General features: G+C 42.1%; 1 long non-coding RNA gene across 1 annotated transcript; it reads right to left on the bottom strand.

Annotated features, from left to right (window-relative positions):
• Positions 1 to 755: 755 nt before the first annotated feature.
• LOC306941535 lies at positions 756 to 6,048 on the bottom strand. The gene is made up of 2 exons (XR_013792172.1): positions 5,160 to 6,048; positions 756 to 2,634 (listed from the first exon to the last, which is right to left on the bottom strand). It is a non-coding gene; the product is annotated as an uncharacterized lncRNA (long non-coding RNA).
• Positions 6,049 to 16,631: the final 10,583 nt, after the last annotated feature.

The raw sequence follows: 16,631 nt of genomic DNA, 5'->3' as shown, positions 1-16,631 counted from the left end.
TTCTGTTCTTACCTACGAACAAATCACAGCTAAGAAAAGATTGAGGGATCCCAAAACCTTCTTAAAAACTTCCTAAGTGGGTCTAAGAACAAATTTCCTCTTAAGAACTTCTTAAGAACGGTTGGTGCATGAGGCCCAATATGTCTGTGTATGGATGTATTTGTGAGTAATTTGTGTTCTGGTTCAGAGTACTTCTCTGTCCAAATGCTCATTTGTGGAAATTAGCAGGTTTGTTCTATCAGTGCTGTGATTCAGTTTGCAGTGTCAGGTCCCTCTGTCCATTCAAGTCCAGGGTCAAGTTTACAGTCAGTACAGGACAATTGGCAAAATAATTTCGGACCATTCCACAAAGCGTATGGAATGGATATTCAGGAATATTGACATTTTACAGAGCAACTTTCACTCTTAGTTGAGTAATATTTGACAAGGAGTATAGACTCAAATACTGGAGTTGAATACTTTGTCCATCACTAGAGTTGTGCATCGACAACAGCAGGCATTAGCTTTGCTATTGTCTTCCTCTAGTGACTGTTTGGGACATTGCAGGGGATTAACTGTCATCCCCTGCAAAGGGATCTACTGTTGTGAGGATGAAGTGCAGGTCTAGACCTCAGAGAAAAAGGCACCAAGTTTCCTGTCAAAAACTACTGTTAATCTATCAATAAAGGCAAAAAGACCCTTAAAAAAATAACCATGGTGTCACATGGCAAAATATAGGCGACGTCTCAAAATGCGACAATATTTTGTAGATCGACTATTTTGGTATCTTTTAATTACATATTTATTGAGCACTGTAGTTGGTTACAGGAACTGCACATCAAAAATGAAATTAAAAATACTTTTGTATAATTATTGTTTGTACAAGCAAAACGTCCACACACTGCCTTCACTTGCTCAGTAAAGAGATTGTATTAGTAGCACCCTTTCGGTCGAAGACCTTCTTCAGGAATATACTGACAAACACAGGTAGTCTTACACGTATATAAAAAAACAAACAAATAAACCTTTACAAACAAGGAAACATGTCTTAATACAGTAGTAATCTGAATGATAAGTCACAATAAAAAAATAATACTATATCACCAGTTTCAGCTGTCCACATTTTTTGTTGTCTGCCAAGCTGCCAAGTCTATATCAGTTTATCGTTGAGAGATTTAAGACCAACTTAGTAGTACAGCATTCTACATGTTTGTAGAATGTGCCTATGGGTTGCCTCCAAGTGATGTTGCAGAATTTATGCTTCATGCCTTTATAGATGTTATTTCGTTTGATAGCAGCACTACCATTCAGTGTCGTGTAAATTAAATGGGTTCATCTTTGCCAATATGATGGATCCATGTTAAAGCTGCACTCTTAACTTGAGGGATTTGAACCCAGGTCCCCCATGCAAATGATTTTACTACCGAGTACTGAGTGAGCCAATGTAACAAAGCACACCTACATACAGTTTAGTTAGGGAAGGTTAGCAACATTTTTGACCAATGTGCAAAATAAATGCTTACCAATAGCTTTCTTCAACCTGGCTGTATATGCACGCAGAATTTTGTACATTTTGTCTGCATATACATTTTTAATGGTACCCTAACTTTCAGCAGCTGTCACAAAGTTTCCCAAGGGAGTTGAGTCGGAATAAATGGAGGTGATAGTAGACACCTTTATGAACACATGTGAAGAAATCTATTGGTATTTTGCACATTGGTCACAAATTGGGCTCACTTTACCTAACTAATACATAATCAGGGGATTGATTTTTGACATTACCAAGTCAAGTGCTCACTCAGGTCCTTCCTGTCTCAATAGAAGAGCAGGGAGACTGGTCAAAAATAAATTAAATTAAAATAAGTTGCATAGTAGTGGAGCTTTCGTTTGGCAGCCCCCTGGTGTTTAAGGCTGAGGACCCCCTAGGGGTCGCTCACAGACCCCCTGTTGAAGTCCCATGGAGTACGGTATCTCTTCATGTTCATGTCTTCGTATTCTGATTCAGAGTTTATTCCGATTCTGGTTCAGATTTGAATTCGGATTCAGATTTAATTGCTGGCTGGCACGTTCTCCTGCGTGTGTGCCTGAGCAGGTGGCTCCCGGTTTTGAATTTGTACCCGCAGGTACCGCACTCATATGGTCGCTCACCCGTGTGAATGCGCTGGTGCAGTTTGAGGTTGTAACCCAGCAGGGTGGTATAGTCACAGCTGCTGCACTTAAGCAGCGAGGAGGAAGAGGCTTTACACTTCTGCTTGCTCATGGAACACATCTTGCTGGTGCGCAAGTGCCGCGTGAGGTGGGTCTTAAGACGGAATCCAAATTTGCACGTGGGACACACGTGAGGCCTCGCATCTGTGTGTGTCGTCGTGTGGATTTTCAAATTATAGGAGTTGTCAGCTGTGTAGGAACATTCGGAGCAGGAATAGGTTGCCGCCATATTTTTAGGTCTATTTATGGGTCCCCCTTGCTCTTCTTTCACAGCCTGTGTCAAAACTGTATTTTCCACAGTAGGCCTACTGTACTTCCTGCGGCCTGTCGGGCCATTTTCGTTGTTAGAGGGCGGGACCATGCCATTGCCAAGTGTTGGGTTATTGTCTTCCTCAACTGACGAGTCTTCTTCATCCTCAATAATGTACACTGGCAGGTGCAGCACTCCTTTAAGCCAAACGTAAATGACAAAACAAAAACATATTTTAATAAAACATTTAGAAATACCCTTCTATCCAAAGTTTTCATTCCACCATTTCACATAATTCTGTCCTGGGGAAACCTTTATTAAAAACAAGTTGTCGTCTATATGCCATGCTTCATTTACAATGTTAACATCTACATAAACGTTCAGCTTTCAAATATAAAGAGCTCACCCCCGGGGCCACGGATGTTACAATTTTGCTCGGGAGGGTATTAGCACCCGTGCCTTCCGTATTGTTCCATAAAAAGCATTTTAATCCAATCGGTGGCCATTTTCTCAAAAGGTTTCTCAATACAGCTCCCAACCGACTCGCGTAGCGGGTGCTAATCATAACTCTAGCCCTGGTCCATAGCTCTAATAGTCTACTGGAAATTCCATGAACCCTGAAATGGTGAGTAGTCTAAACTTTTATGATAAAAGAAAACAGAAAATCTAAATGTTGACTGCTTGAGAGTTTTGCATTTTGATTTCACCTTTATTATAATTATATTATTTATTATATAAAAAGAACCGCTCATCTGCTGAAAAAACATAAGTGATGTGCTGGAGTCACAAAGGGATAATGAAAAAAATAAAGGGAAGCTCCGCACACTCAGATCTGTGCACAATCAAAGTATTTATTCTTCTACTGACCTTCTTCAGGCACCTTTATTGAAAGCTATTATAGCTCTTAAGCTCTTAAGAGCAGTTAGAATTGAATAGCATGTGTTCATTTTGAGTGATATTTTTTACAATGGACAGTGAAATATGTTTTGTGGTATTGATATTTTTCATCTGCTGAGGATAATGCCTGATTTATATTTTGGCTTCATTCTAGTACAGCATACTGTATGTGAGATGTTGTTTTGTTCCCTGTAAAAAAAAATGGGGAGATGTCATATACGGTAACAATTGTGCCTGCACAATTCGCGAATCGTGCGTGTCATTTACCGTAGTGGTACAACAATTGTGCCTGCACAATTGTGGTACCACTACGGTAAATGACACGCACGATTCGCGAAGTACAGGATGTATACATTCACATGTATACCTGTATAGAGACAGACAGACAGAGACGTAACTACCTTTTGTACCACCAACTTCTTCTTCAATAAACGCACGTTCATATTTGTTTAAAGTGGACTCCGTCCATCTTTTACACTTATCATACTGCGAATTATAGATGACAACATTTCTGGGTCTAACAACATGGGACCTATGGGGGCTTCCATAATGCCTAAATAAGGCATTAGACAGAGCTAATCATAAGGTAACTGTGCTATTCACCAGAGCAAAATTCTAACATCCGTGGCCCGGGGGTGAGCACTGAGCACTTTGAAATCTGAACATTTATGTAGACGTTAACGTTGTAAATGTAGCAATTAAGGTGCGCAAAATGTGTGCAACATGACAACTGTTTTAAAGTATTGTAAATTGACAACTAAAGTCTCTGTAATGTTTATGTTGTACTATTACTTAAAGTAAAAAATGATCTAAAATAAAGGCATTTTAACGTCTACTCAGGCTAATGTGAACACCGCGGGCAGTTCTTAAAGGGAAACTTGACACTTTTTGCAAAGAAATATATGTTAATGACGTTTAGAAGATTTCCTGGGGGTCTTTATGTGTGTAATATGTGGCTTTAGATATTTTAGATTTTAGCAGTGAGCCCAGTGTCTCTGATGTCATGGACAATGGCTCACTTACTTCCTGGACTACATGTTGTCTCAGTAAGACAGCCCTCCCCCTATCCACAAGGAAGAGCAGTGCACCAAAGCATTATGGGAATTGTATTAAGGAAGTGACCCGATGACATCAGAGACACTGGGCTGAATGCTAAAATATCTAGTTTTAAGTTAAAATGGGTTTGTATAGGAAGGGGGCAGGGCAGCTAAAATGAATTTCAAATATCTAAATACTGACTGAAGCAACTTAAAAACGGTCTGGGGTGTTCACATAAGACTGAGTAGATGATGAAATGACAAAAAAAAAGGAAAGTGAAATATCCCTTTAAGATCATTAAAGCTGGGCTGTTGCCTGAGTCCACTGAGACATGTTTATCAAGGAACTCGTGCGTGTGCGCGTGCATGTCGAGTGAGCTGAAGTCAGTTGGAAATGTAATTCTACTTTCGACCAGGGGAGGCGCCAAAGGAGGCGCTAAAGCTTTTCAACTTCCTTGAAAAACATGCTAAACAACCGCTGTAAACGCTCGTGTAGCCGTTTAAACTTGGCTTTTCGTGGCCGATCCTAAGTTTGAATTAGTGTAAAGCTTTTTGGCCCTTCACTTTTTGGATGCATTGTGCAAAAATGGGTAAGAAGCGTTCCTTGTGGAAACATGCGCCTTTTCTGAACATTGGTGGGAGGGGCCCAGGGTGTGACCTCATCTCGGAGCTACATAATGAGCGTAGGGAGAGGGCACATGTGGGTTGTGGGACTACTAGCCCCATACAGTGAACGGAGATGTCGTAACTTACTCTGGCTCTGCCATCACCACGCCCCCCAAACTTACTTGTAGTGGAATCGTCTGTCTGTGGCTCTCTGTTTTTCTCTTTCGCCTTCATCTTCTCTCCTCTGATTCTTACGGTCTGTGGCAGTGGCTCGCTCTTGTTTGTCTCTTTCGCCTTCCTCGTAATCTCTCCTCTAGATCTGGCCATGCTGTGTTGAAGCAAGCACACTTTTACGAGACACGGCTGGCATTTTCTGATGAGCCGAATTCTCACACGTTTTTTCTTATCGGCCAATTCATCCACAGACCACATCTCTATGCGGTACTTCCGCTTTTCAATAGTTTCTCGAGCCAGCCCAGACTGTTGTTGGCTCACACCAGGCTCTGGCTCACACAACTTTCCGACGCGTCCGTCCGCCTAAACATTTATGCAGCATTCAGATATTGCGGAATAGCTAGTAATAGTTGTCTGGATTATTTTACAGTAGTAGCCCGTTCTTCTGGTTCTAATCGAGACTGCAATGATTCATGAATCAGTTCGCTTTGTAGGTTTGTTTGTTGATCATGTCTGGGTCGAGTGGATACGGAAACGGTGCGTGCATGCATGTGTGAGTGTAAATCAGCGGGAGGCGGGCTCTAGACCGGATCACGCTTGATAATTCGGAATGAATCCCAGTTATTGGGGTTTGTTTGTGTCAATCATATGATCACCCTCGCCCAGTTTTCCCCTTCCTCTTCATTATAGTCCTGGACCTGGACTATGCACTTTATATGCAGTTGTGGGGACTGGAGCAAAACACTTGGATTCACAGCTCTAGAGACTATACTGATGATGACATCTTCCTGACCATGTAGAGAAGGCACAGGTGCTCCTGACCAGAGTTGGTCAGTGCCACGGCTGGTCTTTGCGATAAATCCCCCCAAAAATAGGTTATCACCATTCACCTATAACACCCTCACAGACCATCCACCTCTCATGATAACAAACTGAGGGTATGCTACTAATTACACCATCACAGACCATCCACCTCTCAATAACAGGAGGCAATGCCCTGAAAGACCTGGGCTCGATGGGTCAATGCAACCTTAAAGTGAGGAAATCACTTGCATGGAGGAGGTGAAGTGCATAAAAAGCCAAACTCGCCTATAGCCTGGCATGGCACAGACTAATATATTTTTTCCCTCTGTGACAGTTTTGTCTATCGTCTGGTTTCCAGGCTAAACCTCACCCACCATAACTGTAGTGTTATCTCTATTTGAGAGTGCTGGACCCTGAAGCCTGCCCTACAGTACAGTAAAGTCCCTGGCCACTGTGCTACAGAATACTATGTGCAATTTTGAACATCAACCAGGAGGATGAACATGTTACTAACGAGCATCTGTAGGATGGGGGCTACCAAGGGTGAGTCAGAAGATGGCCGCCAGGAGAAAGAGGCTGGTCAGCGGGTCACTGCCATTGACAACAGGAGCTTCCAGCAGGGGAGGAAAGTACAGTCGAAGCTAGCCTGCAGATCAAGAGGATTGGAGACGCCACTGGAGGGCTTGTCCGGGGACAACTCTAGAGAGAAGGGGTCTCTACATCTCTCTATGATGAGTGATGACTGATGAGTAGCAAAGTTTGACCATGGCCATCACTTACTCAACTGAAGTAGAAAGGTAGGAACCTTATTTTTTGTTTCTTTGCTGCTGCTTGTGTTGTATGCTGTGTGGGCAGGTTGGTTCATGGTATTGCTTGGTAGCAAAACCTATCTCTAGTATGTTTTGTGTCATGTGGCAGCCACAGTGGGCGTCCCTCACTTCACAAGTGTGATTTTAATTTATTTGCTGATCTGCTGCTTGTGTTGTATGCTGTGTATTAAATGCCATTCAAGCTGTTGCTCTAATGTACGTTTTTCACTTACAAACTTATCTGACACTGGGTTTTTGAGTGGTGTAAACCACTCCTACAACTGGCTTTGTTAGTCTGTCTGTCTGTCTGTCTGTGCAGAAAAAATGAGCATGGTTGCTACGGTCACCCAGTTCACCCGGGTGTGATTTCATTACGTCAGACATTACGTCAGACCACAGCTGATCAGGCTATATAAGACCTTACACCACTCAGTTCACACAGGTGTGATTTTTAGATAATGGTCCATCAAAAATCCCAGGAGAAGTAAGGTTTTATGTATTTTTCAAACTATTCAACATGACAGAAAGGGCTCAGCTCATGGATCATATGAATTGTTCCTCATAAGTAGAGGCATATGTGTAAGAAAGATTCATGGATGTACAGTAGGTCAAAGGAGTACTATACCCTTTGGCCAGTTGAAGGAAGATTTGTTTCAGTTCTGTTTGGCATGACCCCCTGGCCTATAGGGTGTACCAAAACTCCTGGAGGGGGCGTCAACATATGTGTCACGTGGTAGCGGCCGCCATACTTGCTGGCTTGTCTGGTTTGTTTACATTGAGCGACTATCCGTGTGCTTGTATACGTTCTTTTTTTAAACTGACCTCACATTGGTGCAGACTTGCTCAGTAAATAAGTGCCACAGCAGGTCGCGTCGAGGAAATGAGCCAGAAAACGGAATTAGATGTTCAGCTTTCCAGCATGGAGACAGCATCAAGGAACCCAGATTGACGAGTTTACAAAAATACGTAGAATGGCTTGGATCTCGGCTGTACGGCGCACGGGCGCAGAGACATAACGTTCAACAAAGTATCTAAGCACAGCCGTGTTTGTTCACAACATTTTCCTTGTCCTTATAATGTATTTGGGCCCGACGTTCTTTCTATCCATCCTGGTGTTTGTTCACTATGTTATCGCCAAGAACGAGCTCAATATTTACAAAAACATACCACCGTCACTCTATTCTGAATGATGTGGGCTAGAATTTAATGCCCACGAGAGGGCCGTCCCTAGCTTTTCAGACGCCGCCCCCCTCTTGGTGACGTACACGTTTTCACACGCTATACCATAGCCACACTGTTTGTAAAAATGTGACAAATTGATTTAGTTTGGGGCAGATGAAAATGTACTTCTCTTCCACTGGATGTTTAGATGTCGATCCATATTTTGTGTGTTAATAGTTTCACACATCATTGCTCAAAAATCCCAGGAGGAGTTTGAATTAAACTGTTTATCATCAACATGGCAGAAGATCTAATGGTCAGAGGTCATAGGTCACAGTGGCAGAGTTGTTCGTCATGAGGAGACCCATATGTGCATTGAGGTTTCATGGCTGTAGTAATGTCGTCAAACAGGGCATGAATAAAGTTTTATTCTATTTTTTTGTCTTTAGTCTGTAGTTGCTGAACATTACTACATTCAAAATGTGGCACCTGGAGCCAACTACTGTGGCTTTAAACAGACAACATCAAAGTGCTTGATTTAAACCTCTCTTAAAGTCTCTCTCTTGTAGCAAAAAGATGAGTAACTAAAATGAATTAGACAGCCAACTAGTGCACGATTCTTGCTCAAATTTAGAAATGAGATCGCATAGGCGTCTGAATCTAGGTCTCGATCTCTTTTTGATTAATTGTGCAGTACTACAACAATAGGGTGCCTAGCATCGAACCAAATGGAGCGCCCATTTTGTTCCAATTGTCATCTGTATGATGTGCTAAAATGTCTAGAAGAGCAAGATGGAACATCATGATTTTTTTTTTCTCTTTACAAAAACCTCACTTCAATAATGCAAATGCATGAGTGCCGTCATAATGCATTCAGTAGCTCCCTAACGGCATGATCGGAAATCGTTCCAATTATTGTCTTGGAATATGAAATTAAAAGGCTCCTATAAAGGCAGAGCATTCATTATTCAGTGACCCGTCACCTCACATCACACGTACAAATGCCTGCTGGTGACAGACAATGGCATTGTGCGTGCAGTGGATCAACAACAACACGGAGATGCTGCTCACACTGACTGTATGTACTGACATCTCTGCACTTCAAGCCCGCATGACATCAAAACCATTTCACGACATCTACTTTTCATGAATAAAATAAAATAATGAATAAAAAATAAATCTAGATCAGCACTTCACCTCTAGGTGTTGCTAAAAATGTATTAATCTATGTAAAGTGCAATTCCTGCATGCTTTCTCACACGTCAACACAAAACAAAACGCAGGGGGACATGTTCATAAATGCCTAGACACTACTTTTTAACATCGATGGAGAATCCAAGCTAATAGAAACTGCAGGCTTTCTATTCCTGAAAAGTTGCAATGTGATAATGGACGCCATCGTTCTCACAATAATACAAATCAAAATATTTCTTAAAAGAAAACTTGTTTTAAAAAAAATCTGTCTAACGAAGATGTCAATGGTGGACAAATTGTCGTATTTTATCATGAACATTAAGATAAGTTGAAAAGTGGTGAAGTGGTTCTGATGATTCACCCATTATCAACTTATCTTCATATAATTGGTCCTCACTAATGCTCCATTTTTGTCTACGCGGTCTATGTCTCGGAGGAGGGCTATGGGCAGTTCAGAAACGGAATCCAAGCTAATAGAAACGTCAGGCTTTCTAGTCCTGGAATGTTAGCATGCTATAATACAAGCCATTGCTCTTGCGTTAATACAAAAAAAGAATAATAATCAAGTCAAAAATAAAAAAGAAGCCAAACGATGATGTCACTGGTAGGCATATTTGTCACCAGCCCTCATCTGAGACACCTATGTTTAAAAAAACTTCCGTACTTACTATCAATAAGTAGTAATTAGGGGGTTATTGGAAGAAAAACCCTTTACTGGCCTAATACTATTGATTGATTGATTGATTGATTGATTGATTGATTGATTGATTGATTGATTGAAAATTGTATTTAGTTTGTAGAATGGGTGCATGCAGTTCAAACGATATAGTACTGGTCAATATAAAAAACTCTATGATAAATATAAGATAAAAACCAGAAAAAGCACTAAGACTTGTTTACTGTACATCAGGGTCCTTCATTTTACATATACACTTATATGAAAAAAAGGAAATCATACAGTTAAAGAAAGTAAGAAAAAAAAGGAAAAAACATGTACATTATGGAAAAAGTGTGTGTGTGTGTGTGTGTGTGTGTGTGTGTGTGTGTGTGTGTGTGTGTGTGTGTGTGTGTGTGTGTGTGTGTGTGTGTGTGTGTGTGTGTGTGTGTGTGTGTGTGTGTGTGTGTGTGTGTGTGTGTGTGGGGGGGGGGGGGGGTATAGCCATAAGGCATTAATAAGCGCTTCATACATGAATTTGTAATAATATATGGTGTTAACAACTATTTTCTATTCACTTTCATGAGTAACACAGTTCACTCCTAGTCATACAAAATTACACATTTTCAGAAACCTTTCCCAAGGATGAATATTATTCAAGTATTTTTATTGAAGTTTGCACATAAGACAGGACAGACAACAGATACATGACAACAATTACAGAACAGATACAGGACAAAACAACAACACCAGTACTCAACATTCATGTATAAAATATAAAATACAATATAAAAGTCTGAAATACAATGTAAAAAGCACAAATTGTATATTAATGAAATCAACTATAACTGAAATAAAATACAAAAAAAATACAAAAAAATAAATAAATACCAAATTAAGGGGGGGGATGGCCAATGACGTAGAAAATACTTTCCCAGGGATGAATAAGCAAAGAATAAACCACACTGAGATTGAACCACACTCCAATATGTTCATTTAAATAAACAACAGTCATGTCAAAACTTGACTATTGTAACTACCTCCTTACTGGCCTACCGGCATGCGCACTTAAGCCTCTCCAACTGATCCAAAATGCCGCAGCTCGCTTGGTCTTCAACCAGCAAAAAATCTCACGTGTCTCCCCTCTTCTCCGCTCCCTCCATTGGCTCCGGGTCGCTGCCCGCACAGAATACAAAACTCTGATGCTGGCATTCAAGGCAACCAAAGGTATGGCACCCCCATATCTTGCAAGTCTGATTGAACCCTACAAACCCTCCCGCGCACTCAGATCAGCCAATGCAGGGAAGCTGGAAGTACCTTCACTAAAAACGCCGGGACAGCACTCCACACGTCCCAAACTCTTCTCCCATCTGGCTCCAAAACTATGGAATGCACTTCCCATTGCAATCAGAACTGCAGCCTCACTCCCAATCTTCCGCCGTAGTCTGAAAACCCACCTCTTCAAACCCACCTCAACTTATGTAACTTAGATAGCATTTTATATAGACTTAGATACCATTTGATGTAGTCTTATAGCATTTTATGTAGACATAGCACTATATAGTATATATGCATAGTTTCATTATATAGATATTCCACGTTACGTTCTTAGCTTATACGTATGATCCATGATAACTACTTGATTATGTATACAGTATGATGTATTGCCATGCTTTTTTGTTCTTGCTTAATGTAAGTCGCTCTGGATTTAGAGTGTCTGCTAAATGCCTAAATTGTAAATATGAGATTAAATGAACACCCCGGAATCTACTGTGTACCATACCTTCACACTCTTTCTCAGAATATCACCACTAGGGAGCAGGATTGCTCTCCTTATGAATTCCCTCCAGTCAACGCCTGGATCATGTACTTGGCGACCTCCCTGATTTGAAGGAGTTATGGATTTCATGTTGGGCCAAAAACATTGTATCTTCTCGCAGTCTGCTTTCCTTCAACTGCACTAATCTGACAAGAATAAATGATGGGGAAATTATGGGCAGAAATGTAGCTGGGATCCAATTAAAGCTCTGTTTTTCAAACTTAGAAAAGAAGGGGAGGTGATTGCAACACTGGACCACACATTGCGCACAGCTTATTCATACCAACGCAGATGCCCTTGTTCTTAACGGTTGGATTCTAACCCGTAAGAATAAGGGCATCTGCTTTGAAATCAGTACATTCCTTCTTCCTGGTGTGTCTGAAACAATGTGTCACAATTTGTGATTTTCATGGTATGACTGCATGGCATATCGGCCTAATTGAAATTCAAATTGATCTCACATGAGCCACAATATATTCACCCATATTGTGGCATCTTAAGTAATCTCTTGTTGAAATGTATTGGTGTCAGCATTCTGTGACCACTGACGCATATAAAGTTTCAATATTTATTTTGCACATAAATAATCATGCTCATTCACTAAAAAAAAAAGAAAAAAAAAAAGTGAATGCTCCGGAGAGGCATATGATAAATTTAGTTTCCAGGAGAGAGAGTAAAAACAACTTTGACAGCGGTGATGTTTTAACAGCGCAAGTGAATTTTGGCACCACTAAAGGCGCTTTCCTGCATTTCTTTTTTCAGAGGGATACGTACGACCCGGTTTAATCAAGGCTCCCGCTCACAAAGGGGGCATTTGTTTAATCATTTTGGCACAGAGAAAGGTATGCACAGACAACCTGGACCCCACTCACACAGCCTGGACTGTGTGTGTGTGTGTGTGTGTGTGTGTGTGTGTGTGTGTGTGTGTGTGTGTGTGTGTGTGTGTGTGTGTGTGTGTGTGTGTGTGTGTGTGTGTGTGTGTGTGTGTGTGTGTGTGTGTGTGTGTGTGTGCACACAATTGAGCTTGTAAATCAGCTATTTGCATGAAGGTGCATACATTAAAAGGGTAGACCATGTGTGTCTCATTGTGAGCTTGTAGATCAGCTGTTTTTCGGTGTGCACCGTAGGTGCAACAATTAAAAGTGTAATATTTAAGTAGCCTATATTCCACTGTTGTGTCTGCACACATGGTGTCTGCATCTCTTTCAAGTTTCCTGGTCACTGTGCACACACAGGTGCATACATGCCAACATGCATGCGCACTTCAGTCAGTGTTTATCAGTCTGTCTGCCTTTTTCTCTCACTCTTTAGCTCTGTCTCTATCATCCACTCTTACAGTGCTTGAGGTGTAATTGGAAGTGTAGCATGGAGATTACAGGAGTTAACAGTGATCAGCTGATTATAGATCCTCTTGTGTACATTATACAGTACCTTTTGTGTACTGAGAGGGTGGGTATCTGTTATAATTCGCCATAGACGTCAACATGCTGCGCAAAAAGGCATCACAAAATGTCGAAATATGACGAGTTGGGAGTGATGATGTCTTGTGTTGGTAGCTGGTAGTGGTCGTTGCTAGGTTACAACAGTAAAAACAGGACTACAGGAGGATGCGTTTTGATTGCTCTGAGATATTGGCACTCAATTAGAATGCCTCTCTGCCGATCGATCGCAATGCAAACTTTGAAAGTTGGAAGTAACTGTGGTCACTTTAAATAGTAAGTCAGCGTGTGTCAAGTAGCATGCCTAGAAATGTGAATGAAAAAAGAAGAAAGGAAAAGAGAGCAGAAACGTGGTTCTTGTTTGTAGTGCATAGCGGCTTCTACCTAGAGGCCCGTACCGTACAGTGTGCACTGTCAACTCGGTGTCCACTACTTCTTGCACACACCGCCAGCCTTTGAGAAACCCAGAAGCGGAGTGGAAGCCGATCCCTGTTGACACAGTGTTTAAACGACAGTGTTCCACAAACAGTGAGGCAGGGGCCTCCTCCTGGGACCCGTACAAGTCCACGACTCCTGTGTACAGTATAAATAGCTCGGAGAGTATTAGAAGGATCAAATGGCCGAGGGACAAAACCACAAAGGGGAGCTCTGCGTCGTGTGAAAACATTAAGGTGCTCATTACGATTACTTACGAGCTGTTGACTCACTGAAATTGCTGTGAAATTGGCCCTACTGTTGAGGAATGCCGTGCCCAGACAGACAGTAATTGCATTTCCTGTTAGTCTCTAAGTTCAGCCTCTTTCTCTCTCTCTTCGACCCTCTCCCACTTCTCCCTCCTCTCTTACACACGAACAGTCTGTGTGTGTCTCTCTCTCTCTCTCTCTCTCTCTCTCTCTCTCTCTCTCTCTCTCTCTCTCTCTCTGCAACTGAGCAGCTCTCTCTGCCGTCGCTGATCATACAGCCTGTACTGTAATGGAGACAGTAGGAACGGAGGCAGCATTGCCGCATATTCATTTCACTCACATCCCATATTAAGAGGAAACCTTCAAAGGAGGAACGTTTTTCATTACAATTACACCAGCGATCATGCAGGCAGCTCTGCCCATCTAAATCAGAGCTTGTGGTGAATTTCTGATGACTCTATAATAGGACCTGACCCTATTAGGATTAACTGGGTTTTGGCTTGGTTTTTCCCATCCACTTTATCGTCAAGAGAGAGCCTTCACCTCAGAAAGTATGATTGCTGAAAGCTGACTGCGATGGTGTACAGTACATACACACATATGGCACATATAAAAAAATGAACGGGGGTGGCCGGCGCGTTTCGAGAAAAGAACTGAATCCAGGCCCCCAGTACTGGCACCGGTCGGTTAGAACAGGCTCTCTCCTCTCTCGGTCCAATTCGATAAAGCCGGCGCTTGGACGTTTGCCATCGCCGGCGGCGGGGCTTGGCAGGATGTGGGGACTCTCTGAGGTTTGAAACCCCATTAAAAATTGTCACTTTATTTTAAGCGGCTGCCACACTTCCATGACTCCCACATCCTTCTGGAAAACCAATCAGGAGCCCCAGTGCTGGCTGAGGATTGGCCAAATGAGACTCATACTAAGATTGTCTGACTTGTTAAAGTTCACCCCCCCCAGAAAGAGTCTGGGGTAATTAAGGCTTTTAATTTTCCTGACAGCTGAATTAGAGGCTGTCCGGCGTCACCCGTCTGTCTTGAACGGCTGGATAGATTATTTATGATTCCTTGGGTGCATACCTGACTAAATTGTGATGGTTGTGTGTGGGCCAACACTTAATCCTGACTAAATTTAATGAGTTATGCTCTTGCACGAAGCTTTATGGGGCCTACTGCCAGGGCCCATGTCTAACTTAGCTTCTCCGTTGCCAACCAATAGTTGCATGGTTGATAAATTGATCAGAGATACTCTCTCTCTCTCTCTCTCTCTCATATAGCTTATAAAATGTATTCAGTGTGCAACAAGTGCCAAGAAAGAAACTGGGAGGACAGATGCCAAGTATGTTTTTCAGATCGATGCCAGTTCCTTTGTCTTGTTGTTATCCTAGTTACTTTGCACATACTTGTTTTCATAGCACTCTTGTAAGTCCATGACCACTTAGCCTGTTGACCAGGGGTTCATGGCACTTCCTGTGACCTTGCACTTGGTAAGTCGCTCTGCATAGCCAAATGTCTAAATTGTAAAGACTAACAGGTGGAGTCCAAGCAGGCGTTGACATTGACTATGGGTTACCCACCTGCCGGTAAAACAATTGTGCAGGTAGAGCTTTCTTTCAGATTGCCCGGCCAGGCAAGTGCTTGATTGAGAGGGGACACAAGCATCTATAAACACAACACGAGATATCTGTCTAAACACCTGAACGTAGCCAGAGCGCTCTGTCTTCTGGTCTGTGGACTGTAAAATAAGAGAAGAGCACTGTTTACCTATAATGTGCTGTTTTACACATAAAATATAAAATAACAAGTGTGAACCCATAATCATATTCATAGTTATGTATAGTAGGTATTTCGGCATAAACATTGAGGTATGACATGTTTTATCACACAGCCCCATGAGAGTATGTGTTAAATTGAACAGCAGGTCAAATTTTACCTATAATTTTATAATGGATGATTTACTTTTCGGGCAAGTGGGCATGCCCTTTGGGCAAGTTGGACTTAGTGAGACCTTAGTGTCAACCACTGTGTGCCATGTCATCGGGTCACAGAAGGTACAACTCATGGAGTCTGAAGCACAAACACACAGCCTCGAGACATGAGGCATGAGAGATAACAGACGCTCGTCCATTTGCCGTGATAAAGAATGCTTGTCGTTGTCTGCTGGTTGTGCAAAGTAAACATTGTTCAACAGGGTCGGAAGACGGAAATTGACAGTAAATTCTCAAATTAGAGATGTCGAAATTGAGCTGACTGATGCTCTGCAGAACTTATCAACCTGTATTTCCTGTTTGTCAACTCTCTCTTTCTGTCTGTCTGTCATTCTCTCATTCACACACTCGATTCAATTAGAGAACAACTTTTATCCCTGATGGCCAATTAGTTGCTAGGCATACTGTCTACAATAGGGCACGGTAGACAGTAAACACAAGACGCAATATAGTGCAATAGCGTGACAAAAATACAATAAGGTCAAAATGGTCATAATGAAGCAGAATAGTGCAAATAGCACTATAAATAAAATACCATCTGGTATTCATGCATAGAATCTCACCATAGCTGGTGAGATTCTAACAGCACTTGGTACGTAAAGTGTGAGGGTGTGGGTGGAGTGGTGTAGGTCACTCTCTCCCACCATGCATACAGTACTACACACACACGCGCACGTGCATGCGCACGTTTGAATGAATGTGCTCACAGCCTGAGCCACACACACACACACACACACACACACACACACACACACAGTCACACAGTCACACACACACACATTCTTTTACGCGGAACAGATTTGTCTTGCTCGCTGGACACGAGGGCTGCCAATTTGACTCTGTATAGTATGCAGACGGCTGGTGTGAGTCCAGTGTAAACCTCATACCCTGCCAGAGAGAGAGTCCATGCCTGCCAGCAGCCCCAGGACTG

Source organism: Electrona antarctica, assembly GCF_951216825.1.
Source record: "Electrona antarctica genome assembly, chromosome: 17".
In the NCBI taxonomy this organism is placed as follows: domain Eukaryota; kingdom Metazoa; phylum Chordata; class Actinopteri; order Myctophiformes; family Myctophidae; genus Electrona; species Electrona antarctica.
Note: the sequence above shows the minus strand (reverse complement) of the source record. Positions and strands in the feature narration are given on the sequence as shown.